This window comes from Drosophila biarmipes, unplaced genomic scaffold (genome assembly GCF_025231255.1).
Source record: "Drosophila biarmipes strain raj3 unplaced genomic scaffold, RU_DBia_V1.1 ptg000004l, whole genome shotgun sequence".
NCBI classification, from domain to species: Eukaryota; Metazoa; Arthropoda; class Insecta; order Diptera; family Drosophilidae; genus Drosophila; species Drosophila biarmipes.
In genome coordinates this window covers 2,745,500-2,773,377 of record NW_026114526.1, presented here as the reverse complement: position 1 = coordinate 2,773,377, position 27,878 = coordinate 2,745,500, and positions in this window count along the sequence as shown.

Here is a 27,878-nt window from a genome sequence, read left to right as displayed (position 1 = left end):
GGACCCGCACGCGTTGAAATTCACAGTCTAAGTCTTTACTTCAAATCGATCGTCGTCTAGTGAACAAGAATTTGATTATTTTTAACAATAGTCTAGAACAGCTGGTAAAAGTTGACAATTAAACAGATACACTATAGATTCAGTACAGCTAGAGTACAGCTACAATACAATTCAGTACAGCTGCAGCACAGAAACAGTACACACCTGTTCAAGTAATTACCATCCAGGACCAAGTCTTAACCATCAAGGTAACAACAGGTTGTCCACGTCCAAAAAGGTCAATCACCATCATGAACCATGAAAACCAGATGAATTTTGTAATCAGAGAGTTCAATAAATTGAATAAAAAGACCCTGATATCGAATTGTCTTCGATATTGCCTGAAAATGCAAGATTCCTGATCCTCAAGGAGGAGTGCAAAATAACAAAGGTTGGAGAATCTATTGCTCTCGAGTTGGAGGAACACAACCTCTACATGCCGAGAATGTACACGTCTCTTCAGGATAATATCATCAATCAGATGGTTGATGGAAAATTTAACATTCATAAAAGTAATGACAATTTATATATAGAAATAAGCCAATAATCAATTAAAAATGTGAGATTTTAAGAATAAAACCATAAATGCCCTTTTTTTAAATATAATGAACAAAATATATCAAATCTTTTTATTACAGATAATGACGTTTCCTAAACAGTATTTGTTTAGTAACTGAGGAGGGACTTCATGAATTTCGAAAAAATTTAAATTCTTTCCCTATAAAGTTTGTAAAATATACTACTATGAATATTTTGTCTCAGCTAACCAAAGCTGGTTTCGCATTGAAGCGAAAATTCGATGATCTCAAACAAGTCAGAAATCAGACGAATTTACAATTGGAGGAAACTTTTAAACCCATTACCGAACCCTTACATGCACTTGTTAAGGAAAATAAAAAGCAAAAGACATCTAATGTAAAAGACAGTATAAAAGTAAAACGTGAATTGAATAAATATACAAAATACGATGATGATGACAAAGAGTTGGACGATTTTTGCTTTACAACTAATGAGAAAGACCTCTAATCTAATCGAAATATAATTTCACGAAGGTCTTCCGATGAAAGTAATTCCTATAACGAATTCATTTCACAGACGAATATAGAGGGAGATGTAGAAAAAGAGCAAAATGAGACTGAAAAGATTGAAGAAAAATGGCCAACACCTTCACCAATGTATACAGAAGAGGTCGATATGGGTCTGGACGCAGAATATAAATAGAGCTGCGTGATCTCTCTATGGATCTTTTTCATTACTAACCCATTCTGTATACATTGTTGAACATTCCGATTATGTATTACATAATTTTTCCTATTTCCCAGGTCAGCAATTAATTTTTGTACCTTATCCTCTTTTGAGGCCAGACAATTTGATGGACAAAATGGAAGATCATTATGAAGATCATATTTAGGTTGATATAAACTTTTTGAAAAATATATAAGCATTTTCGAATTTTATTCCATTGGGACTTTCTATTAAACTAAGCATAATATTAGTTTTACCACAATTGGAAGGTCCGACAATTAAAGCTCTTATTGTATTCGGTAAGAGGACCCTATGTCGTGGCGGTAAATTTTTCTCGTTTTCATCATTAACATTTCTAACTACAATTTCTTGTTTTTGGCTTATTAAACGGATCTTTCAGTCTAATGTACTTCATTCAATGAGAAATCTTTGATGATTAAATATCAATAAAATGTGGAACCATTTTTATAATCGATTCAGTCGTATTTTGAATTGTAAACACCGTGGTGGTCTTGTCGATAAGCTAATCAATACATTACCGTTTAAAGCCCATATTCCGGGTACAAAGTTACAGAATCGTTTGGAACGCAGCAATCAAGGAATAAACGCATTGGATGAAGCCTTCAAAGAGCACGATATTGCATATTCTACAAACAAGGCATTTAGTAAACGACATAGAGCCGACTCCATATTGATTGACAAAGCCTGGTCGCGTGTCAAGGCATCAGATAGCACTCTTGGTGAAAAGGCAGCAGCATATTTTGTTACAAAAATATAGAAAGCGAAGAAAAAAATTGGGATTGGATTGAATAAGACGGAAAAGAAGGAGAAGAAAACGATGAAGAAAAATTCAATAAAGAAAACAAACCTTTCTACTGTTATTAATGCTGCTACCAAGACATTAAAAAACAAAAACCATTAGACATAATGAGTGCCATTAAAGTAGCACGTAAATCAATTGATCAATCAATGGGTTCACAGAAAAATGTTAAAACACCTCGTGTAATTAATGTACCCAAAATTGGAGGTTTTCTACCAATCGTGCCCAGTGGACGGCCCTCAGCGCTCTTGGTAGTTTAGCAAGCGGTAGTGCCCCAATTGCAAACACCATTAAAATGCAAGAATGGCTAAAGAAGATATGGAGGAGAAGAAACGTCACAACAGGAAAATTGAAGGTGTTGCTGTAGGAGAAGGATTATATCTTTAGCCCTATAGAAAGGGCTATGGTTTCTTTCTCAAGCCCTATAGTAAGGGGAAAGGAATTAAAAAGCGAAAAACTTATTTCTCTGCCACACAATAGACCACTATTGCTAAGAAACATATCCCTCTTTTTAGAGGTGTACTTATGAGAGATCTACTCCCAGAAACACCAAAATGTCGGGAGTGTGGTATAGCAAACCTAGATAAATCACAATCAAGTGGTACACATTCGGTTGCATATAATAAAAATAAAAATAATATACATTATTTCGATAGCTTTGGAAATCTTCAGCCACCTAGAGAGTTGTGAAAAACTTGGGTTAAAGAATACAATACAATTACGATAGAGTTCAAGACTTTGATACGTACAACTGTGGACACCTACTTTCTTTCGAAGAAGAAGTGGAGTCATAACAGGTATATTTGGTTGGTTAATTTACATTTGGGGGGGGGTTAAAAATCAATGTCTGAGTACGGGTACGTGTGAGCTCTGTATGGTATAAAAAGTGGACCCGCACGCGTTGAAATTCACAGTCTAAGTCTTTACTTCAAATCGATCGTCGTCTAGTGAACAAGAACTTTGATTATTTTTAACAATAGTCTAGAACAGCTGGTAAAAGTTGACAATTAAACAGATACACTATAGATTCAGTACAGCTAGAGTACAGCTACAATACAGCTTCAGTACAGCTGCAGCACAGAAACAGTACACACCTGTTCAAGTAATTACCATCCAGGACCAAGTCTTAACCATCAAGGTAACAACAGGTTGTCCACGTCCAAAAAAAAGGTCAATCACCATCATGAACCATGAAAACCAGATGAATTTTGTAATCAGAGAGTTCAATAAATTGAATAAAAAGACTCTGATATCGAATTGTCTTCGATATTGCCTGAAAATGCAAGATTCCCGATCCTCAAGGCGGAGTGCAAAATAACAAAGGTTGGAGAATCTATTGCTCTCGAGTTGGAGGAACACAACCTCTACATGCCGAGAATGTACACGTCTCTTCAGGATAATATCATCAATCAGATAGTTGATGGAAAATTTAACATTCATAAAAATAATGACAATTTATATATAGAAATAAGCCAATAATCAATTATAAATGTGAGATTTTAAGAATAAAACCATAAATGCCCTTTTTTTAAATATAATGAACAAAATATATCAAATCTTTTTTTTACAGATAATGACGTTTCCTAAACAGTATTTGTTTAGTAACTGAGGAGGGACTTTATGAATTTCGAAAAAATTTAAATTCTTTCCCTATAAAGTTTGTAAACTGTACTACTATGAATATTTTGTCTCAGCTAACCAAAGCTGGTTTCGCATTGAAGCGAAAATTCGATGATCTCAAACAAGCCAGAAATCAGACGAATTTACAATTGGAGGAAACTTTTAAACCCATTACCGAACCCTTACATGCACTTGTTAAGAACATAAAAAGCAAAAGACATCTAATGTAAAAGACAGTATAAAAGTAAAACGTGAATTGAATAAATATACAAAATACGATGATGATGACAAAGAGTTGGACGATTTTTATATATATTGTTTAAAATTCCGATAATGTATTACATAATTTTTATTATTTCCCAGGTCAGCAATTATTTTTTTTTCTTATCCCCTTTTGAGGCCAAACAATTTGATGGGCAAAATGGAAGATCATTATGAAGATAATGTAAACGGTACGGATATATTAGGTCCACTTCCAAAAAATAAATAACATACAAATAACAAACAAATAACCATATTATGAATATCAAAATTTTCTATGTCCGTGGTAGACATCCACTTAAAGACTTTTTATGGTAAAGGTTGTGACATGGCCCAACCATACAAATTATTCGCATCCACATACATTAAGAAGAATCGTAATCTGTCAAAAATTTATGTATTTGTGTGTTTTTGTTTCTATGACAATATTGGATTAAATTTAAATATATCTATAACTGCCAGCAGTTCAAGTTGAATATTTGTGATTTTCAACGTTACCTCCCAAGAAAGACCTGGTGTCGTAAAATACTGAGCTGGCTCAAGTGAATAACTTTGCACACAAAAATTTCGGAAATTTTCAAAAATGTCTGTTAAATCGAATACATCAGTTTTTAAATATAATTCTAAGTAGTCTTTTAGAGTTGAACATGAGAAATGTGACCAAACCTTAAGAGCATGATCATAATCTTCCTGAGAGCATTCCCATTCCGTTAAATTACTATAGAATGCTTCCCTTGGTAGAAGGGGTGTTTCTTCGAGTCTATTAACGGAATCTAAATATTCATAAGGAAATATACCCTTCTTGGGCATTAGTTGAAATTCTTTACCATTAGTGAAAAATGACTTCACAGTATTCATTCGATCGTCAATTAAATTAGATGCTAAGGTATCCAAGCTTGAGGGCATGAACCTATAGGTTCGAATTTCAGAGCTATTTCCACCAAAACTTGTTATTTTTTTCGAAACAGAAATTTCACCGAGAATCTTTCCTAGTTCTAGAATATATTTATGACAGTCGTATTTCGAAAAATTATGAAAAAATACTGGTATGAATTTGTTTACTTTATAATCCAAGTTACATTTAGAGTGAGCTGCACCCCTAAAGTTACCTGTGAAATGAGTGAGTGATCTCTAACCCTATCAGTCCCTAAAACTTTCTGGCAAATAGAACAGTTCACCAAATTGTCAAATATATTTTGGTCGTCTAAAGTTATTCTAATAGAAACTATTTTATGTAAGTATTCCATGCTCAATTTTGTAAGATTTTCGATTATTGAATTTACTAAACTGGTTTCTGAATTTATTCCTGTTTCTTGGAATATGTTCATTAATATTAAATAATTTGGGGCTTGCTACAAGATTCTTTAGTTCCAGAATGCATTCAAAATCCGCGTAGACAACGAATGGAACTTGAAACTGAACTTGTGTTAATTCCAGAGTATTATTTTGGGGCTGCGGCATCTGTGAGACCTTCCTACTGCATAGCGTCTTGTGTTTCAATGCAGCTTCCTCAGTTCCGGAGAAATTTAAGCAAACATTGCAGAAAAATTGCGCCCTCTTCTGATTTCCTCTTTGTGCAGTTATAAGTCTTGGAAACGAAATATGAATAAATTATTTAATTGTTTAAAAGAGACAAAAAAATTAATAAAGGGATTTACCTAGAATTTTTAATGTACATATAATGTCCATTACCGCCGTCTTCCAAAAACAACATATTGATGTGAAGAGTTTCTTCCACTTCCGATTGAAAAAGTGGTCCAATTATTTCCTTCGTATCTTCATTATATCCGGAAACGTTTAAGATCATTTGAGAATTTTTTTTTTAGAAAATGCTTTATACATTTTATTTCGAGGGGGAATGTCAACCCTGTGAAATCTAATTTTATTTCATCACTTAAACGAATTATTTCCAGCGATATGTCAATGTTATATGCCGAACATGTTTGTGGATTTCTTACAATTTTAAAGGCAGACATCACGGCCTATTGAAAACAATTGTGATCATTTTCATTACATACGTTGAATATCGCCTTATTCGTTAAAGGAAACGAGGTAAAAAGCTTTTGAAAGCTTTTCATTTCAACCCGTTCGGATTTGTCTTTAAAAACAATATACTCGGCAAACAGTCTAAAATTTACTTTGGCTGAAGTATAACTTTCTAATAAAACACTGAGATGAGGTAGCAACGACAATCCAGCTTCACTCAAGAAATTTTCAAGTCCGAACCATCGTTTATACATGTAATGTAATATTCTTACCCGGAATCCTTCAGAAATTTTCTGGACTCTTCCGTTAAGGGGTTGAATTGCATTTCGCTTATGAGACTCTGAGCGGACATGGTTTGACCACCGATTTTTTAGCACATCACACTTGCAAGATTGACAAAACTTATTTTGAATATTTATTTTTTGATTGTATTTAATTATTTTCAACGATCACTTTTTCACTTTAACTTGACTTGTGCTTTATGCAGCAGACCAAACCACTTCAATACTTTTTTAAAAAGACTAAATTGTCCTCGGTCATTTATAGTGTTTGAAGTTGGCGTGTACGATAATATAAAAGATTAGAGGTGCATAGACTTGAGATTTTAAAAATTCGAAAACAAAACAGGTAGTTCTAACAGGTTACATCGACTATTCATTGGTTAGGAGAGATCAGAAGTAAAGATTTTGAAAAATGTTTGACACAAGTGTAATCAATAGTACATCGTAAAATCGATCAAGGAAATAAAGGAGACAAAAATTTGTAGAACAAAAGAGAAGGTTGGTTAGAAGAGAGCGCGCATACATAGCTTGAAGGTGGGAGAGGAAAGATCAGTTTTTATACACACCGTCATACTCAGTTAGCCAATAGGGCACAGTTTGAAAAAAAAATCATGTTGACTTTGGGAAAATCAAATATATTCATATGTACAACTTAAGTTAAAAAAAGAATACGAAAACCTATATAACATTTTCTTTATAAGTTGTGTAAGAATATTTTAAAGGGCAAGATTGTTGAAATAGGAGACAACATGCATTCACTTAAAGTAAACAACGTTCAAAGCGAATTCGACGGAGTTCTGTTCAATGCACGTCTTCAGTTTATACAATTAAAATTCTTTGAATGTAATGGAGATAATATGAAAACATCTATTCATGCCATCGAATCTCGGATTACTAAATAGAGGCACTCAATATTATGAATATATATTATAATCTGCAAAAAAGAATGAAAAATAAGAAATTACATAACAAATTAGTTCGCAATACCAAAATAATTGAATTAATATATTATTATGCTACAAAATAAACTTGTGACTTCTTATTTCGAGTTTAAATTAACGGTATACTTATGCACTGTACCCTTTTGGGTACTTGTCGCACTTGTGTGCGGCATAAGGTCATTGGCGCGTGTCCCTTTTATTGCGGCCCAGTGATCTTCTCAATGAGCGTGCCCCTCGGATTTGTGCGTGTGTTCCTTTTATTGTGCACATATTCGGGTCTCTGACTCTGGCTGATATCTTTATGACCCTTTGTGGAAAGAAGTGAATCTTTGACAATTTACCAGTAAAACGTTCTGGGGCGGAAACGAAAATATGGGTTCCAAAATATTTCCCACATCTGAAAATCATTAACCTGTTAGATTTATTTTATTGGGGTTCTTTATTTAATATGCAAATTGTCCCAGAACCCGCGTTTCAAATAAATGGAGGGTTGCCATTGTGAACAGTCGCTTCTCCATCCCCAAAGCACTCTTGGCTTAGCAATAGCATCGATAGTTTATATTGAAAGCATTTCCCCAAGTGCACGTTATGTGACCACTCTTGAATGCACTGGGACTGGACTCTCTGGCCACTCTGTCACCAAGTGAACATAGTAACTCTCTCTTCCGCGGCGACCCTCTGTCAACTTTACACATTTATACATAAGCGTCGACCGCAGCTCTGCCGTCGTCTCGGACCACATAGCTAAGCGATCGTTCTCAACTTTAACCTATTTTCAGAAATGTTTTATTCCACCACAATATTCCACCACCTACCGATACTATCTAGGTCGGATTGAAACAATATCGAATCATATAAGGTACTAACAGTCCTATTAATCTTCAGATCATCCGCATGAAGAAGCAACTTAGAAAAATCTATGTCATTTGAAAAAATAATAAAAAGTAGAGGGCCAAGTGAGCTGTCCTGAGGTAGTCTAGATGTCGCTTTATACTTGATAACATCGGCTATCCAAATGAGGAGTGAAAGCCAAGTTTGAAAAGTTTAGCCTTTAGGGCAGAGTGACAAACCTTGTCAAGCGCTTTGGCAAAATCTGTGTAAATCGTGTCCATCTGCGAATGATCCCCAAATTCATGTAAGCAGTGACTGGGAAAAACAGCCAAGGTGGTCGTCGGAGATCAGGAATAAAGTCATGTTGATAAGGTTCGATATAACCCCCAATTAAGAAAGATATTTTTTTAACATTATTTTTTCGAACAATTTAGCTATGTTGCTAATTTTAACATTTGGCCTATAGTTTGATATATCGAATTTACTTCCTCCGTTTTGGACCGGCTTGACTCTAGAAAATTTCCATCTACTAGGAAATCTACCTTGAGACAAAGATGAAGAGATCATAATTTGTAGGGGTAGGTATAGGCTGGCAATACAATTCTTAAGGAAGAATGTAGAAATTCCATCAAAGTCTAGCCTTGGGGAATCATCAAAATAACTAACTGCTTCAGAGATGTCATCATATGTTATGTCCAGCCAGGTTTGTTCCTAAGGTTTTTGTATGGTGCCAGGGTCGATTTAAGAACATATAAATGATTTTCTTATGGACACTTGCCTGATCTGTGAGGGCCATCCGAAGAGCGAAGAGAAATAGAATAGAATAGAATAGAATATTAGATGCTAAGGTATCCAAGCTTGAGGGCATGAACCTATAGGTTCGAATTTCAGAGCTATTTCCACCAAAACTTGTTATTTTTTTCGAAACAGAAATTTCACCGAGAATCTTTCCTAGTTCTAGAATATATTTATGACAGTCGTATTTCGAAAAATTATGAAAAAATACTGGTATGAATTTGTTTACTTTATAATCCAAGTTACATTTAGAGTGAGCTGCACCCCTAAAGTTACCTGTGAAATGAGTGAGTGATCTCTAACCCTATCAGTCCCTAAAACTTTCTGGCAAATAGAACAGTTCACCAAATTGTCAAATATATTTTGGTCGTCTAAAGTTATTCTAATAGAAACTATTTTATGTAAGTATTCCATGCTCAATTTTGTAAGATTTTCGATTATTGAATTTACTAAACTGGTTTCTGAATTTATTCCTGTTTCTTGGAATATGTTCATTAATATTAAATAATTTGGGGCTTGCTACAAGATTCTTTAGTTCCAGAATGCATTCAAAATCCGCGTAGACAACGAATGGAACTTGAAACTGAACTTGTGTTAATTCCAGAGTATTATTTTGGGGCTGCGGCATCTGTGAGACCTTCCTACTGCATAGCGTCTTGTGTTTCAATGCAGCTTCCTCAGTTCCGGAGAAATTTAAGCAAACATTGCAGAAAAATTGCGCCCTCTTCTGATTTCCTCTTTGTGCAGTTATAAGTCTTTGAAACGAAATATGAATAAATTATTTAATTGTTTAAAAGAGACAAAAAAATTAATAAAGGGATTTACCTAGAATTTTTAATGTACATATAATGTCCATTACCGCCGTCTTCCAAAAACAACATATTGATGTGAAGAGTTTCTTCCACTTCCGATTGAAAAAGTGGTCCAATTATTTCCTTCGTATCTTCATTATATCCGGAAACGTTTAAGATCATTTGAGAATTTTTTTTTTAGAAAATGCTTTATACATTTTATTTCGAGGGGGAATGTCAACCCTGTGAAATCTAATTTTATTTCATCACTTAAACGAATTATTTCCAGCGATATGTCAATGTTATATGCCGAACATGTTTGTGGATTTCTTACAATTTTAAAGGCAGACATCACGGCCTATTGAAAACAATTGTGATCATTTTCATTACATACGTTGAATATCGCCTTATTCGTTAAAGGAAACGAGGTAAAAAGCTTTTGAAAGCTTTTCATTTCAACCCGTTCGGATTTGTCTTTAAAAACAATATACTCGGCAAACAGTCTAAAATTTACTTTGGCTGAAGTATAACTTTCTAATAAAACACTGAGATGAGGTAGCAACGACAATCCAGCTTCACTCAAGAAATTTTCAAGTCCGAACCATCGTTTATACATGTAATGTAATATTCTTACCCGGAATCCTTCAGAAATTTTCTGGACTCTTCCGTTAAGGGGTTGAATTGCATTTCGCTTATGAGACTCTGAGCGGACATGGTTTGACACCGATTTTTTAGCACATCACACTTGCAAGATTGACAAAACTTATTTTGAATATTTATTTTTTGATTGTATTTAATTATTTTCAACGATCACTTTTTCACTTTAACTTGACTTGTGCTTTACGCAGCAGACCAAACCACTTCAATACTTTTTTAAAAAGACTAAATTGTCCTCGGTCATTTATAGTGTTTGAAGTTGGCGTGTACGATAATATAAAAGATTAGAGGTGCATAGACTTGAGATTTTAAAAATTCGAAAACAAAACAGGTAGTTCTAACAGGTTACATCGACTATTCATTGGTTAGGAGAGATCAGAAGTAAAGATTTTGAAAAATGTTTGACACAAGTGTAATCAATAGTACATCGTAAAATCGATCAAGGAAATAAAGGAGACAAAAATTTGTAGAACAAAAGAGAAGGTTGGTTAGAAGAGAGCGCGCATACATAGCTTGAAGGTGGGAGAGGAAAGATCAGTTTTTATACACACCGTCATACTCAGTTAGCCAATAGGGCACAGTTTGAAAAAAAAATCATGTTGACTTTGGGAAAATCAAATATATTCATATGTACAACTTAAGTTAAAAAAAGAATACGAAAACCTATATAACATTTTCTTTATAAGTTGTGTAAGAATATTTTAAAGGGCAAGATTGTTGAAATAGGAGACAACATGCATTCACTTAAAGTAAACAACGTTCAAAGCGAATTCGACGGAGTTCTGTTCAATGCATGTCTTCAGTTTATACAATTAAAATTCTTTGAATGTAATGGAGATAATATGAAAACATCTATTCATGCCATCGAATCTCGGATTACTAAATAGAGGCACTCAATATTATGAATATATATTATAATCTGCAAAAAAGAATGAAAAATAAGAAATTACATAACAAATTAGTTCGCAATACCAAAATAATTGAATTAATATATTATTATGCTACAAAATAAACTTGTGACTTCTTATTTCGAGTTTAAATTAACGGTATACTTATGCACTGTACCCTTTTGGGTACTTGTCGCACTTGTGTGCGGCATAAGGTCATTGGCGCGTGTCCCTTTTATTCCGGCCCAGTGATCTTCTCAATGAGCGTGCCCCTCGGATTTGTGCGTGTGTTCCTTTTATTGTGCACATATTCGGGTCTCTGACTCTGGCTGATATCTTTATGACCCTTTGTGGAAAGAAGTGAATCTTTGACAATTTACCAGTAAAACGTTCTGGGGCGGAAACGAAAATATGGGTTCCAAAATATTTCCCACATCTGAAAATCATTAACCTGTTAGATTTATTTTATTGGGGTTCTTTATTTAATATGCAAATTGTCCCAGAACCCGCGTTTCAAATAAATGGAGGGTTGCCATTGTGAACAGTCGCTTCTCCATCCCCAAAGCACTCTTGGCTTAGCAATAGCATCGATAGTTTATATTGAAAGCATTTCCCCAAGTGCACGTTATGTGACCACTCTTGAATGCACTGGGACTGGACTTTGCAGAGTCAGCATCATTGCCATAAGAAGCCACTCTGTCACCAAGTGAACATAGTAACTCTCTCTTCCGCGGCGACCCTCTGTCAACTTTACACATTTATACATAAGCGTCGACCGCAGCTCTGCCGTCGTCTCGGACCACATAGCTAAGCGATCGTTCTCAACTTTAACCTATTTTCAGAAATGTTTTATTCCACCACAATATTCCACCACCTACCGATACTATCTAGGTCGGATTGAAACAATATCGAATCATATAAGGTACTAACAGTCCTATTAATCTTCAGATCATCCGCATGAAGAAGCAACTTAGAAAAATCTATGTCATTTGAAAAAATAATAAAAAGTAGAGGGCCAAGTGAGCTGTCCTGAGGTAGTCTAGATGTCGCTTTATACTTGATAACATCGGCTATCCAAATGAGGAGTGAAAGCCAAGTTTGAAAAGTTTAGCCTTTAGGGCAGAGTGACAAACCTTGTCAAGCGCTTTGGCAAAATCTGTGTAAATCGTGTCCATCTGCGAATGATCCCCAAATTCATGTAAGCAGTGACTGGGAAAAACAGCCAAGGTGGTCGTCGGAGATCAGGAATAAAGTCATGTTGATAAGGTTCGATATAACCCCCAATTAAGAAAGATATTTTTTTAACATTATTTTTTCGAACAATTTAGCTATGTTGCTAATTTTAACATTTGGCCTATAGTTTGATATATCGAATTTACTTCCTCCGTTTTGGACCGGCTTGACTCTAGAAAATTTCCATCTACTAGGAAATCTACCTTGAGACAAAGATGAAGAGATCATAATTTGTAGGGGTAGGTATAGGCTGGCAATACAATTCTTAAGGAAGAATGTAGAAATTCCATCAAAGTCTAGCCTTGGGGAATCATCAAAATAACTAACTGCTTCAGAGATGTCATCATATGTTATGTCCAGCCAGGTTTGTTCCTAAGGTTTTTGTATGGTGCCAGGGTCGATTTAAGAACATATAAATGATTTTCTTATGGACACTTGCCTGATCTGTGAGGGCCATCCGAAGAGCGAAGAGAAATAGAATAGAATAGAATAGAATATTAGATGCTAAGGTATCCAAGCTTGAGGGCATGAACCTATAGGTTCGAATTTCAGAGCTATTTCCACCAAAACTTGTTATTTTTTTCGAAACAGAAATTTCACCGAGAATCTTTCCTAGTTCTAGAATATATTTATGACAGTCGTATTTCGAAAAATTATGAAAAAATACTGGTATGAATTTGTTTACTTTATAATCCAAGTTACATTTAGAGTGAGCTGCACCCCTAAAGTTACCTGTGAAATGAGTGAGTGATCTCTAACCCTATCAGTCCCTAAAACTTTCTGGCAAATAGAACAGTTCACCAAATTGTCAAATATATTTTGGTCGTCTAAAGTTATTCTAATAGAAACTATTTTATGTAAGTATTCCATGCTCAATTTTGTAAGATTTTCGATTATTGAATTTACTAAACTGGTTTCTGAATTTATTCCTGTTTCTTGGAATATGTTCATTAATATTAAATAATTTGGGGCTTGCTACAAGATTCTTTAGTTCCAGAATGCATTCAAAATCCGCGTAGACAACGAATGGAACTTGAAACTGAACTTGTGTTAATTCCAGAGTATTATTTTGGGGCTGCGGCATCTGTGAGACCTTCCTACTGCATAGCGTCTTGTGTTTCAATGCAGCTTCCTCAGTTCCGGAGAAATTTAAGCAAACATTGCAGAAAAATTGCGCCCTCTTCTGATTTCCTCTTTGTGCAGTTATAAGTCTTTGAAACGAAATATGAATAAATTATTTAATTGTTTAAAAGAGACAAAAAAATTAATAAAGGGATTTACCTAGAATTTTTAATGTACATATAATGTCCATTACCGCCGTCTTCCAAAAACAACATATTGATGTGAAGAGTTTCTTCCACTTCCGATTGAAAAAGTGGTCCAATTATTTCCTTCGTATCTTCATTATATCCGGAAACGTTTAAGATCATTTGAGAATTTTTTTTTTAGAAAATGCTTTATACATTTTATTTCGAGGGGGAATGTCAACCCTGTGAAATCTAATTTTATTTCATCACTTAAACGAATTATTTCCAGCGATATGTCAATGTTATATGCCGAACATGTTTGTGGATTTCTTACAATTTTAAAGGCAGACATCACGGCCTATTGAAAACAATTGTGATCATTTTCATTACATACGTTGAATATCCCCTTATTCGTTAAAGGAAACGAGGTAAAAAGCTTTTGAAAGCTTTTCATTTCAACCCGTTCGGATTTGTCTTTAAAAACAATATACTCGGCAAACAGTCTAAAATTTACTTTGGCTGAAGTATAACTTTCTAATAAAACACTGAGATGAGGTAGCAACGACAATCCAGCTTCACTCAAGAAATTTTCAAGTCCGAACCATCGTTTATACATGTAATGTAATATTCTTACCCGGAATCCTTCAGAAATTTTCTGGACTCTTCCGTTAAGGGGTTGAATTGCATTTCGCTTATGAGACTCTGAGCGGACATGGTTTGACACCGATTTTTTAGCACATCACACTTGCAAGATTGACAAAACTTATTTTGAATATTTATTTTTTGATTGTATTTAATTATTTTCAACGATCACTTTTTCACTTTAACTTGACTTGTGCTTTACGCAGCAGACCAAACCACTTCAATACTTTTTTAAAAAGACTAAATTGTCCTCGGTCATTTATAGTGTTTGAAGTTGGCGTGTACGATAATATAAAAGATTAGAGGTGCATAGACTTGAGATTTTAAAAATTCGAAAACAAAACAGGTAGTTCTAACAGGTTACATCGACTATTCATTGGTTAGGAGAGATCAGAAGTAAAGATTTTGAAAAATGTTTGACACAAGTGTAATCAATAGTACATCGTAAAATCGATCAAGGAAATAAAGGAGACAAAAATTTGTAGAACAAAAGAGAAGGTTGGTTAGAAGAGAGCGCGCATACATAGCTTGAAGGTGGGAGAGGAAAGATCAGTTTTTATACACACCGTCATACTCAGTTAGCCAATAGGGCACAGTTTGAAAAAAAAATCATGTTGACTTTGGGAAAATCAAATATATTCATATGTACAACTTAAGTTAAAAAAAGAATACGAAAACCTATATAACATTTTCTTTATAAGTTGTGTAAGAATATTTTAAAGGGCAAGATTGTTGAAATAGGAGACAACATGCATTCACTTAAAGTAAACAACGTTCAAAGCGAATTCGACGGAGTTCTGTTCAATGCATGTCTTCAGTTTATACAATTAAAATTCTTTGAATGTAATGGAGATAATATGAAAACATCTATTCATGCCATCGAATCTCGGATTACTAAATAGAGGCACTCAATATTATGAATATATATTATAATCTGCAAAAAAGAATGAAAAATAAGAAATTACATAACAAATTAGTTCGCAATACCAAAATAATTGAATTAATATATTATTATGCTACAAAATAAACTTGTGACTTCTTATTTCGAGTTTAAATTAACGGTATACTTATGCACTGTACCCTTTTGGGTACTTGTCGCACTTGTGTGCGGCATAAGGTCATTGGCGCGTGTCCCTTTTATTCCGGCCCAGTGATCTTCTCAATGAGCGTGCCCCTCGGATTTGTGCGTGTGTTCCTTTTATTGTGCACATATTCGGGTCTCTGACTCTGGCTGATATCTTTATGACCCTTTGTGGAAAGAAGTGAATCTTTGACAATTTACCAGTAAAACGTTCTGGGGCGGAAACGAAAATATGGGTTCCAAAATATTTCCCACATCTGAAAATCATTAACCTGTTAGATTTATTTTATTGGGGTTCTTTATTTAATATGCAAATTGTCCCAGAACCCGCGTTTCAAATAAATGGAGGGTTGCCATTGTGAACAGTCGCTTCTCCATCCCCAAAGCACTCTTGGCTTAGCAATAGCATCGATAGTTTATATTGAAAGCATTTCCCCAAGTGCACGTTATGTGACCACTCTTGAATGCACTGGGACTGGACTTTGCAGAGTCAGCATCATTGCCATAAGAAGCCACTCTGTCACCAAGTGAACATAGTAACTCTCTCTTCCGCGGCGACCCTCTGTCAACTTTACACATTTATACATAAGCGTCGACCGCAGCTCTGCCGTCGTCTCGGACCACATAGCTAAGCGATCGTTCTCAACTTTAACCTATTTTCAGAAATGTTTTATTCCACCACAATATTCCACCACCTACCGATACTATCTAGGTCGGATTGAAACAATATCGAATCATATAAGGTACTAACAGTCCTATTAATCTTCAGATCATCCGCATGAAGAAGCAACTTAGAAAAATCTATGTCATTTGAAAAAATAATAAAAAGTAGAGGGCCAAGTGAGCTGTCCTGAGGTAGTCTAGATGTCGCTTTATACTTGATAACATCGGCTATCCAAATGAGGAGTGAAAGCCAAGTTTGAAAAGTTTAGCCTTTAGGGCAGAGTGACAAACCTTGTCAAGCGCTTTGGCAAAATCTGTGTAAATCGTGTCCATCTGCGAATGATCCCCAAATTCATGTAAGCAGTGACTGGGAAAAACAGCCAAGGTGGTCGTCGGAGATCAGGAATAAAGTCATGTTGATAAGGTTCGATATAACCCCCAATTAAGAAAGATATTTTTTTAACATTATTTTTTCGAACAATTTAGCTATGTTGCTAATTTTAACATTTGGCCTATAGTTCGATATATCGAATTTACTTCCTCCGTTTTGGACCGGCTTGACTCTAGAAAATTTCCATCTACTAGGAAATCTACCTTGAGACAAAGATGAAGAGATCATAATTTGTAGGGGTAGGTATAGGCTGGCAATACAATTCTTAAGGAAGAATGTAGAAATTCCATCAAAGTCTAGCCTTGGGGAATCATCAAAATAACTAACTGCTTCAGAGATGTCATCATATGTTATGTCCAGCCAGGTTTGTTCCTAAGGTTTTTGTATGGTGCCAGGGTCGATTTAAGAACATATAAATGATTTTCTTATGGACACTTGCCTGATCTGTGAGGGCCATCCGAAGAGCGAAGAGAAATAGAATCAATCAACGCGCTGAGCTTAATAGATTCAGAAATCGAAGATAGTAGCATTTATGTTGAATTAACTTCAACGACGAATATGAAGAAAACAAACACAACGTGCCGATATAAGAGCCAGGCAGACGGCAAATGACGCACGAAGCGTACAACAAAGGCTCGAGATGATGTTGTTGATGCGTTAAAAGAGATACAGAAGATGATGAGAGCACGGTGAGAAATGCAAACAGCTGCCGATTTTGTACCGAAAACACCTCCGAAAAATGAAAAACGGCTGGCAGAAGATGTCCCGCAGAAGTGACGACGCCAGTGGCGTGGAACATAAATTTGTCCAGGTTCCGGCAAATTGGATAAGATTTATTCCTCCACCACAATGACACAATCTCTATGAATACATTTACCTTAACTGTGTTCAGCGAGAAGTCGTTTTTGAAGACTGAATCAAAAATCTGATCAGGGATACCAAGCTTGAAATTTACATACTTTAACGTTGTAACGTTTTTTAACATCTTTTTTTATAAGCATCCACCTTAAGCATGGTAGACACATATTTTGAAACAGCATTCGGCTCTGTATCAGTTGCAAACTTTCCGACATGCAAGAATTTCTTGCTTACCAAAACATGAGGATCTTCAGCATTAGGAGCCACTCCAACAATATATTTGTTGGGCTTATTGTTGTTCCTTCTCTTCTTATTTTGAACTTGTATGAAATTGCGTCTCTCAATATCCAGGGCTTAATTAGAAAAGTCAACGACCGCAGGTCATGGGCTGCCGGTACGGTGGAAGGCCTCGGTAGACGAGGTTTGCGATTTACATTTGAATTTTGAATGAAACCAAACAGCTGAAGAATCATCCAAACAGCTGTCACATTGCCACAGTATGTTTGGATTTAATAAAAGTTTGAGCACATCGTCCGGTAGAGCTAGCCAAGAAGGATGTTAAGCGCGACGGCAGAAAGAAGAACAGCGAACAGCATCCAAAGCGCAACGCTTGGCCAGTGTAATATTGGTATTACAATCGGGGCAGAAGGGAAGTAACATAGCGAAAATCCAAACGCTATTATTGCTAGATTACGACATATGCACCAATGTAATAGAATTAAAGATCATTCAAGCCGAAAGCCTCCGCAGCGATGGCTGTCATCCCATCCTGTAGCTTAATTTTTGTAGTAAGCCTACAGTGTACAAATAAGTAAATAATTTAAGAACATACAATAAAGGAAGTCAAGACTTTTTAATTAATAACAACAAAAGTGGCTATAAAATAATTTCTCTGAATGGCGCAAAATATAATAAAATATTTAAAAAAAAAACAAAAGTGGATGAAGTTTACTCTCTAAACAAACTACAGACTACTACAAACTACAGACTACAGAGCCGACAGGACTTCCAAGAGCTCACGACATAATAGCCTAAGCAGACAGCACCGGTCCCGTCCGGCCAAGCACCGGTCCCACCAAGCCAAACTACGGAAAAGTGAACCGACAGCGCTTCTAAGAGCGCACATCTTTAATTATAGAAGAAAATATCAGAACACATTCCTATATATTAAAAAATTTAAATAGAAAAAAGAGATTTAGTTCATAAATATATATTTTTAAATTCCTGCACCATAAGTTTAAGTTAAAAAAAAATGTATTTAATTCTTATTCTTAAACTTGTTACATCATTTTTATGATCGGAGAACACCGACTTGCTATTGACAAATCTCATACTGAACTTGCGCTCTAACACCTACTTCACTTACGATCATACCTCGGATTTGAGCTTTAGAGCTTTTTGTGAGTAGGGTTTGCTGCTATTGAGTGACTCTCTAACTTTTTGACTTTAGACTTCAGATTTGCCAATAGCCCGAACCCGGCTCGTTCTAATTGTTTAGTCTACAAGCTTAGGTTTTTTTTCTGGTAATTTTCCTGTGGCTTGCTTATAGCTTGGTAATTTTCCATTGGCTTGTTTACAATTAAAATTGGATTCTTATTTCTTAGAGGGTGACTTGATTTTATTTCTTAATGGGTGTCTCGAGGGTGACTGTGTGTATGTGTGGGTGTGTGGACATGTGCATAGGATTACGTTGAACTATGGATATGTCACTCCCCCATCCGCTGAATTTGGCCTGTCCTCAGGTGGATAATCTTGGGTAAAACGTTAATTTGATTAGGTAGATCGTTTACAACTTCTGTACTCTGTGGTGTTTCTTCTTTTGATTTTACATATTTTACAATAAGTTTTCTTGGTATGCTCTTAAATTTATACCATAAATACAATAAAATGCTTATAATTATAATTACAAAAGTTGTTAAAGTAATTGTTTGAAATACATTATAATATCTTGTATGTGATTCAATTATTTCTTTTGTTTGGATATATGAAAATGGTTCCAATTTTGCTATATTATTACTTATATAAACGCTCAATGTGTAGTCTAACATTGAGCTTGAAAGAGTGTATTTATCTAATTGTATTGAACAATTAAAGATTTTAACGATATTACTTCCGATAATAGAAATTTCTTTACTAATGCAATTTTGATTTAGCATTGTTTTAGGTAATTTCCATATCAATAAAATATTGGGTTCAACAATATTAATTTGGAAATTTGTATAAGTTTTAGTGAATTTACATTCGGTATTTTCTTTCTCTGTTTCTTTCTTAAATACTTTGTCTTCGTAAAGGAAATATTTTTCAAATATATTTTCTGTTTGAATATTATAGACGAAAATAGTCAGGATAAGGAATTATTTCGAAAACCGGTGATTTGATTATCTGTGAGGGGATATGGGAAATAATCAAAATTTCGTTTGTGTCAGTTTTGAGCCAAATAGAAGTTTTGATTTTTAACAATTTTTCAGGGTTAATATTTTTCAAATAATCACGTTTTAGCATTTTTGGATTGAATAACCCTAACCTTGCCATTTGCATTCCTAGTTCTATGTCTTCTGAATTAACTTAGAATTAACTGAACTGAACTCGGTCTCTAACTCCTACTTCTCAAACTTTTGGACTTTAGACTTCAGACTTGAGTCCCGAAATCTGAGTATCCTGAATTGTGGGAACATGCTGATAGTCTGAACAGCGGCTCGTTCTAATTTTTTAGTCTACAAGCTGATGTAAACAAAAGAGAACGCTATAGTCGAGTGTCTCGACTATTAGATACCTGTTACTCAAATAACAAACTTTTAAATTTATACGCCTTTACGAACGATTTTCGCCGCTCGACTGTTAAGATAAAATCGCTACCCAGGGAACACCACGAGGAGGCCGCTGCTTTGCAACGGGGTCTTTCAAACCAAAATACAATTTGGGAACCTACGAGTCGACTTGAGTCGACGAACTTGAAGAAAACGTTTGAAAACTCCATGTTCCCCAAAAATTGTGTTTATCCGTACCATACGGAAGGCATAATTATTTATATTACGAAATAAATGTAAATATATATTACATATTTAATTTAATACAGCATACTTACACGATTTTATAATTTTTTTTTGTTTTTATAAAATAAATGTAATTAATTTTTATTTTGGAAATTTGTGTTTTTAAATTTGTGTTAGCAATATGCTAACTATTTATTTTTTGATGTATTTTTTTGGTAGTTTTTTTTACCTTAATATAGGTACATTTTTTTGTTATTTTTTTTTTTTAATAAAATTTTAATATTACCTTAAAATTATTAATAAGTTGAGTGAAACAAACAGTGTTCGTCATAACTCACCACACTATGCGTGTGTATTCGAGGGTAAGGGAAATGAGAAGGAACGAACGTGAGTTCGACGCGACAGAAAAAGCTTCGCCGAAAGTCCAGTCGAGGACTTTGATACTGGATCTTCGTCATATATATTAATATTTACACTACCTAATCTGCCTCCCTTATGCTAACTAAAATTCCACTGTGGAATTCCATGAAAATGGTCTCAAATGTGCGCGCAGTGGCCCTATTATAGAAAATATTTTAAAACGCCCAGTCAATATGCGTATTACAATTGGTTGTAGACGAATCCAAATCTATCAAAGAACTAAAACCTTTTGCATCTGATAAAAAAACGAAAATTCTCCTACAGCAGCCAGAGATGGAGTGAAGGCATAAGTTAAAATCTCCCAAGACTAAACAATTACTATTTAAAAATGGTGCCGCTGAAATAAATCCTTAAGCTCTGTTTCAAACTATGTCAACGAATAAGTCGGACTTTTATATATAACCAAAATTCTTAAAGAACGGTATTTAAAGATGGCCAACTCGAACTCTGGAGAGTCTAAATTTAGTTAGCAAAAAAACTGGCAATCTAGTCGCACTTCTGGGGTAAAGCCAGGAATATCATATACTTCATTTGTGGAAGCCTTAACGAAGCACAAAAGTGTGGCAGTGCAAGCTTTCCGTATTATGGAGAAAGACATGAAGGCTGGGACTATTGGGTAAGGAATCGATATGGGTATTTAGTAACTTAGCGGAACGTAAGCTGAGTCCTGAGCGGATTACTAAATAGAGGCACTCAATATTATGAATATATATTATAATCTGCAAAAAAGAATGAAAAATAAGAAATTACATAACAAATTAGTTCGCAATACCAAAATAATTGAATTAATATATTATTATGCTACAAAATAAACTTGTGACTTCTTATTTCGAGTTTAAATTAACGGTATACTTATGCACTGTACCCTTTTGGGTACTTGTCGCACTTGTGTGCGGCATAAGGTCATTGGCGCGTGTCCCTTTTATTGCGGCCCAGTGATCTTCTCAATGAGCGTGCCCCTCGGACTTGTGCGTGTGTTCCTTTTATTGTGCACATATTCGGGTCTCTGACTCTGGCTGATATCTTTATGACCCTTTGTGGAAAGAAGTGAATCTTTGACAATTTACCAGTAAAACGTTCTGGGGCGGAAACGAAAATATGGGTTCCAAAATATTTCCCACATCTGAAAATCATTAACCTGTTAGATTTATTTTATTGGGGTTCTTTATTTAATATGCAAATTGTCCCAGAACCCGCGTTTCAAATAAATGGAGGGTTGCCATTGTGAACAGTCGCTTCTCCATCCCCAAAGCACTCTTGGCTTAGCAATAGCATCGATAGTTTATATTGAAAGCATTTCCCCAAGTGCACGTTATGTGACCACTCTTGAATGCACTGGGACTGGACTTTGCAGAGTCAGCATCATTGCCATAAGAAGCCACTCTGTCACCAAGTGAACATAGTAACTCTCTCTTCCGCGGCGACCCTCTGTCAACTTTACACATTTATACATAAGCGTCGACCGCAGCTCTGCCGTCGTCTCGGACCACATAGCTAAGCGATCGTTCTCAACTTTAACCTATTTTCAGAAATGTTTTATTCTACCACAATATTCCACCACCTACCGATACTATCTAGGTCGGATTGAAACAATATCGAATCATATAAGGTACTAACAGTCCTATTAATCTTCAGATCATCCGCATGAAGAAGCAACTTAGAAAAATCTATGTCATTTGAAAAAATAATAAAAAGTAGAGGGCCAAGTGAGCTGTCCTGAGGTAGTCTAGATGTCGCTTTATACTTGATAACATCGGCTATCCAAATGAGGAGTGAAAGCCAAGTTTGAAAAGTTTAGCCTTTAGGGCAGAGTGACAAACCTTGTCAAGCGCTTTGGCAAAATCTGTGTAAATCGTGTCCATCTGCGAATGATCCCCAAATTCATGTAAGCAGTGACTGGGAAAAACAGCCAAGGTGGTCGTCGGAGATCAGGAATAAAGTCATGTTGATAAGGTTCGATATAACCCCCAATTAAGAAAGATATTTTTTTAACATTATTTTTTCGAACAATTTAGCTATGTTGCTAATTTTAACATTTGGCCTATAGTTCGATATATCGAATTTACTTCCTCCGTTTTGGACCGGCTTGACTCTAGAAAATTTCCATCTACTAGGAAATCTACCTTGAGACAAAGATGAAGAGATCATAATTTGTAGGGGTAGGAATAGGCTGGCAATACAATTCTTAAGGAAGAATGTAGAAATTCCATCAAAGTCTAGCCTTGGGGAATCATCAAAATAACTAACTGCTTCAGAGATGTCATCATATGTTATGTCCAGCCAGGTTTGTTCCTAAGGTTTTTGTATGGTGCCAGGGTCGATTTAAGAACATATAAATGATTTTCTTATGGACACTTGCCTGATCTGTGAGGGCCATCCGAAGAGCGAAGAGAAATAGAATCAATCGACGCGCTGAGCTTAATAGATTCAGAAATCGAAGATAGTAGCATTTATGTTGAATTAACTTCAACGACGAATATGAAGAAAACAAACACAACGTGCCGATATAAGAGCCAGGCAGACGGCAAATGACGCACGAAGCGTACAACAAAGGCTCGAGATGATGTTGTTGATGCGTTAAAAGAGATACAGAAGATGATGAGAGCACGGTGAGAAATGCAAACAGCTGCCGATTTTGTACCGAAAACACCTCCGAAAAATGAAAAACGGCTGGCAGAAGATGTCCCGCAGAAGTGACGACGCCAGTGGCGTGGAACATAAATTTGTCCAGGTTCCGGCAAATTGGATAAGATTTATTCCTCCACCACAATGACACAATCTCTATGAATACATTTACCTTAACTGTGTTCAGCGAGAAGTCGTTTTTGAAGACTGAATCAAAAATCTGATCAGGGATACCAAGCTTGAAATTTACATACTTTAACGTTGTAACGTTTTTTAACATCTTTTTTTATAAGCATCCACCTTAAGCATGGTAGACACATATTTTGAAACAGCATTCGGCTCTGTATCAGTTGCAAACTTTCCGACATGCAAGAATTTCTTGCTTACCAAAACATGAGGATCTTCAGCATTAGGAGCCACTCCAACAATATATTTGTTGGGCTTATTGTTGTTCCTTCTCTTCTTATTTTGAACTTGTATGAAATTGCGTCTCTCAATATCCAGGGCTTAATTAGAAAAGTCAACGACCGCAGGTCATGGGCTGCCGGTACGGTGGAAGGCCTCGGTAGACGAGGTTTGCGATTTACATTTGAATTTTGAATGAAACCAAACAGCTGAAGAATCATCCAAACAGCTGTCACATTGCCACAGTATGTTTGGATTTAATAAAAGTTTGAGCACATCGTCCGGTAGAGCTAGCCAAGAAGGATGTTAAGCGCGACGGCAGAAAGAAGAACAGCGAACAGCATCCAAAGCGCAACGCTTGGCCAGTGTAATATTGGTATTACAATCGGGGCAGAAGGGAAGTAACATAGCGAAAATCCAAACGCTATTTTTGCTAGATTACGACATATGCACCAATGTAATAGAATTAAAGATCATTCAAGCCGAAAGCCTCCGCAGCGATGGCTGTCATCCCATCCTGTAGCTTAATTTTTGTAGTAAGCCTACAGTGTACAAATAAGTAAATAATTTAAGAACATACAATAAAGGAAGTCAAGACTTTTTAATTAATAACAACAAAAGTGGCTATAAAATAATTTCTCTGAATGGCGCAAAATATAATAAAATATTTAAAAAAAAAACAAAAGTGGATGAAGTTTACTCTCTAAACAAACTACAGACTACTACAAACTACAGACTACAGAGCCGACAGGACTTCCAAGAGCTCACGACATAATAGCCTAAGCAGACAGCACCGGTCCCGTCCGGCCAAGCACCGGTCCCACCAAGCCAAACTACGGAAAAGTGAACCGACAGCGCTTCTAAGAGCGCACATCTTTAATTATAGAAGAAAATATCAGAACACATTCCTATATATTAAAAAATTTAAATAGAAAAAAGAGATTTAGTTCATAAATATATATTTTTAAATTCCTGCACCATAAGTTTAAGTTAAAAAAAAAATGTATTTAATTCTTATTCTGAAACTTGTTACATCATTTTTATGATCGGAGAACACCGACTTGCTATTGACAAATCTCATACTGAACTTGCGCTCTAACACCTACTTCACTTACGATCATACCTCGGATTTGAGCTTTAGAGCTTTTTGTGAGTAGGGTTTGCTGCTATTGAGTGACTCTCTAACTTTTTGACTTTAGACTTCAGATTTGCCAATAGCCCGAACCCGGCTCGTTCTAATTGTTTAGTCTACAAGCTTAGGTTTTTTTTCTGGTAATTTTCCTGTGGCTTGCTTATAGCTTGGTAATTTTCCATTGGCTTGTTTACAATTAAAATTGGATTCTTATTTCTTAGAGGGTGACTTGATTTTATTTCTTAATGGGTGTCTCGAGGGTGACTGTGTGTATGTGTGGGTGTGTGGACATGTGCATAGGATTACGTTGAACTATGGATATGTCACTCCCCCATCCGCTGAATTTGGCCTGTCCTCAGGTGGATAATCTTGGGTAAAACGTTAATTTGATTAGGTAGATCGTTTACAACTTCTGTACTCTGTGGTGTTTCTTCTTTTGATTTTACATATTTTACAATAAGTTTTCTTGGTATGCTCTTAAATTTATACCATAAATACAATAAAATGCTTATAATTATAATTACAAAAGTTGTTAAAGTAATTGTTTGAAATACATTATAATATCTTGTATGTGATTCAATTATTTCTTTTGTTTGGATATATGAAAATGGTTCCAATTTTGCTATATTATTACTTATATAAACGCTCAATGTGTAGTCTAACATTGAGCTTGAAAGAGTGTATTTATCTAATTGTATTGAACAATTAAAGATTTTAACGATATTACTTCCGACAATAGAAATTTCTTTACTAATGCAATTTTGATTTAGCATTGTTTTAGGTAATTTCCATATCAATAAAATATTGGGTTCAACAATATTAATTTGGAAATTTGTATAAGTTTTAGTGAATTTACATTCGGTATTTTCTTTCTCTGTTTCTTTCTTAAATACTTTGTCTTCGTAAAGGAAATATTTTTCAAATATATTTTCTGTTTGAATATTATAGACGAAAATAGTCAGGATAAGGAATTATTTCGAAAACCGGTGATTTGATTATCTGTGAGGGGATATGGGAAATAATCAAAATTTCGTTTGTGTCAGTTTTGAGCCAAATAGAAGTTTTGATTTTTAACAATTTTTCAGGGTTAATATTTTTCAAATAATCACGTTTTAGCATTTTTGGATTGAATAACCCTAACCTTGCCATTTGCATTCCTAGTTCTATGTCTTCTGAATTAACTTAGAATTAACTGAACTGAACTCGGTCTCTAACTCCTACTTCTCAAACTTTTGGACTTTAGACTTCAGACTTGAGTCCCGAAATCTGAGTATCCTGAATTGTGGGAACATGCTGATAGTCTGAACAGCGGCTCGTTCTAATTTTTTAGTCTACAAGCTGATGTAAACAAAAGAGAACGCTATAGTCGAGTGTCTCGACTATTAGATACCTGTTACTCAAATAACAAACTTTTAAATTTATACGCCTTTACGAACGATTTTCGCCGCTCGACTGTTAAGATAAAATCGCTACCCAGGGAACACCACGAGGAGGCCGCTGCTTTGCAACGGGGTCTTTCAAACCAAAATACAATTTGGGAACCTACGAGTCGACTTGAGTCGACGAACTTGAAGAAAACGTTTGAAAACTCCATGTTCCCCAAAAATTGTGTTTATCCGTACCATACGGAAGGCATAATTATTTATATTACGAAATAAATGTAAATATATATTACATATTTAATTTAATACAGCATACTTACACGATTTTATAATTTTTTTTTGTTTTTATAAAATAAATGTAATTAATTTTTATTTTGGAAATTTGTGTTTTTAAATTTGTGTTAGCAATATGCTAACTATTTATTTTTTGATGTATTTTTTTGGTAGTTTTTTTTACCTTAATATAGGTACATTTTTTTGTTATTTTTTTTTTTTAATAAAATTTTAATATTACCTTAAAATTATTAATAAGTTGAGTGAAACAAACAGTGTTCGTCATAACTCACCACACTATGCGTGTGTATTCGAGGGTAAGGGAAATGAGAAGGAACGAACGTGAGTTCGACGCGACAGAAAAAGCTTCGCCGAAAGTCCAGTCGAGGACTTTGATACTGGATCTTCGTCATATATATTAATATTTACACTACCTAATCTGCCTCCCTTATGCTAACTAAAATTCCACTGTGGAATTCCATGAAAATGGTCTCAAATGTGCGCGCAGTGGCCCTATTATAGAAAATATTTTAAAACGCCCAGTCAATATGCGTATTACAATTGGTTGTAGACGAATCCAAATCTATCAAAGAACTAAAACCTTTTGCATCTGATAAAAAAACGAAAATTCTCCTACAGCAGCCAGAGATGGAGTGAAGGCATAAGTTAAAATCTCCCAAGACTAAACAATTACTATTTAAAAATGGTGCCGCTGAAATAAATCCTTAAGCTCTGTTTCAAACTATGTCAACGAATAAGTCGGACTTTTATATATAACCAAAATTCTTAAAGAACGGTATTTAAAGATGGCCAACTCGAACTCTGGAGAGTCTAAATTTAGTTAGCAAAAAAACTGGCAATCTAGTCGCACTTCTGGGGTAAAGCCAGGAATATCATATACTTCATTTGTGGAAGCCTTAACGAAGCACAAAAGTGTGGCAGTGCAAGCTTTCCGTATTATGGAGAAAGACATGAAGGCTGGGACTATTGGGTAAGGAATCGATATGGGTATTTAGTAACTTAGCGGAACGTAAGCTGAGTCCTGAGCGGATTACTAAATAGAGGCACTCAATATTATGAATATATATTATAATCTGCAAAAAAGAATGAAAAATAAGAAATTACATAACAAATTAGTTCGCAATACCAAAATAATTGAATTAATATATTATTATGCTACAAAATAAACTTGTGACTTCTTATTTCGAGTTTAAATTAACGGTATACTTATGCACTGTACCCTTTTGGGTACTTGTCGCACTTGTGTGCGGCATAAGGTCATTGGCGCGTGTCCCTTTTATTGCGGCCCAGTGATCTTCTCAATGAGCGTGCCCCTCGGATTTGTGCGTGTGTTCCTTTTATTGTGCACATATTCGGGT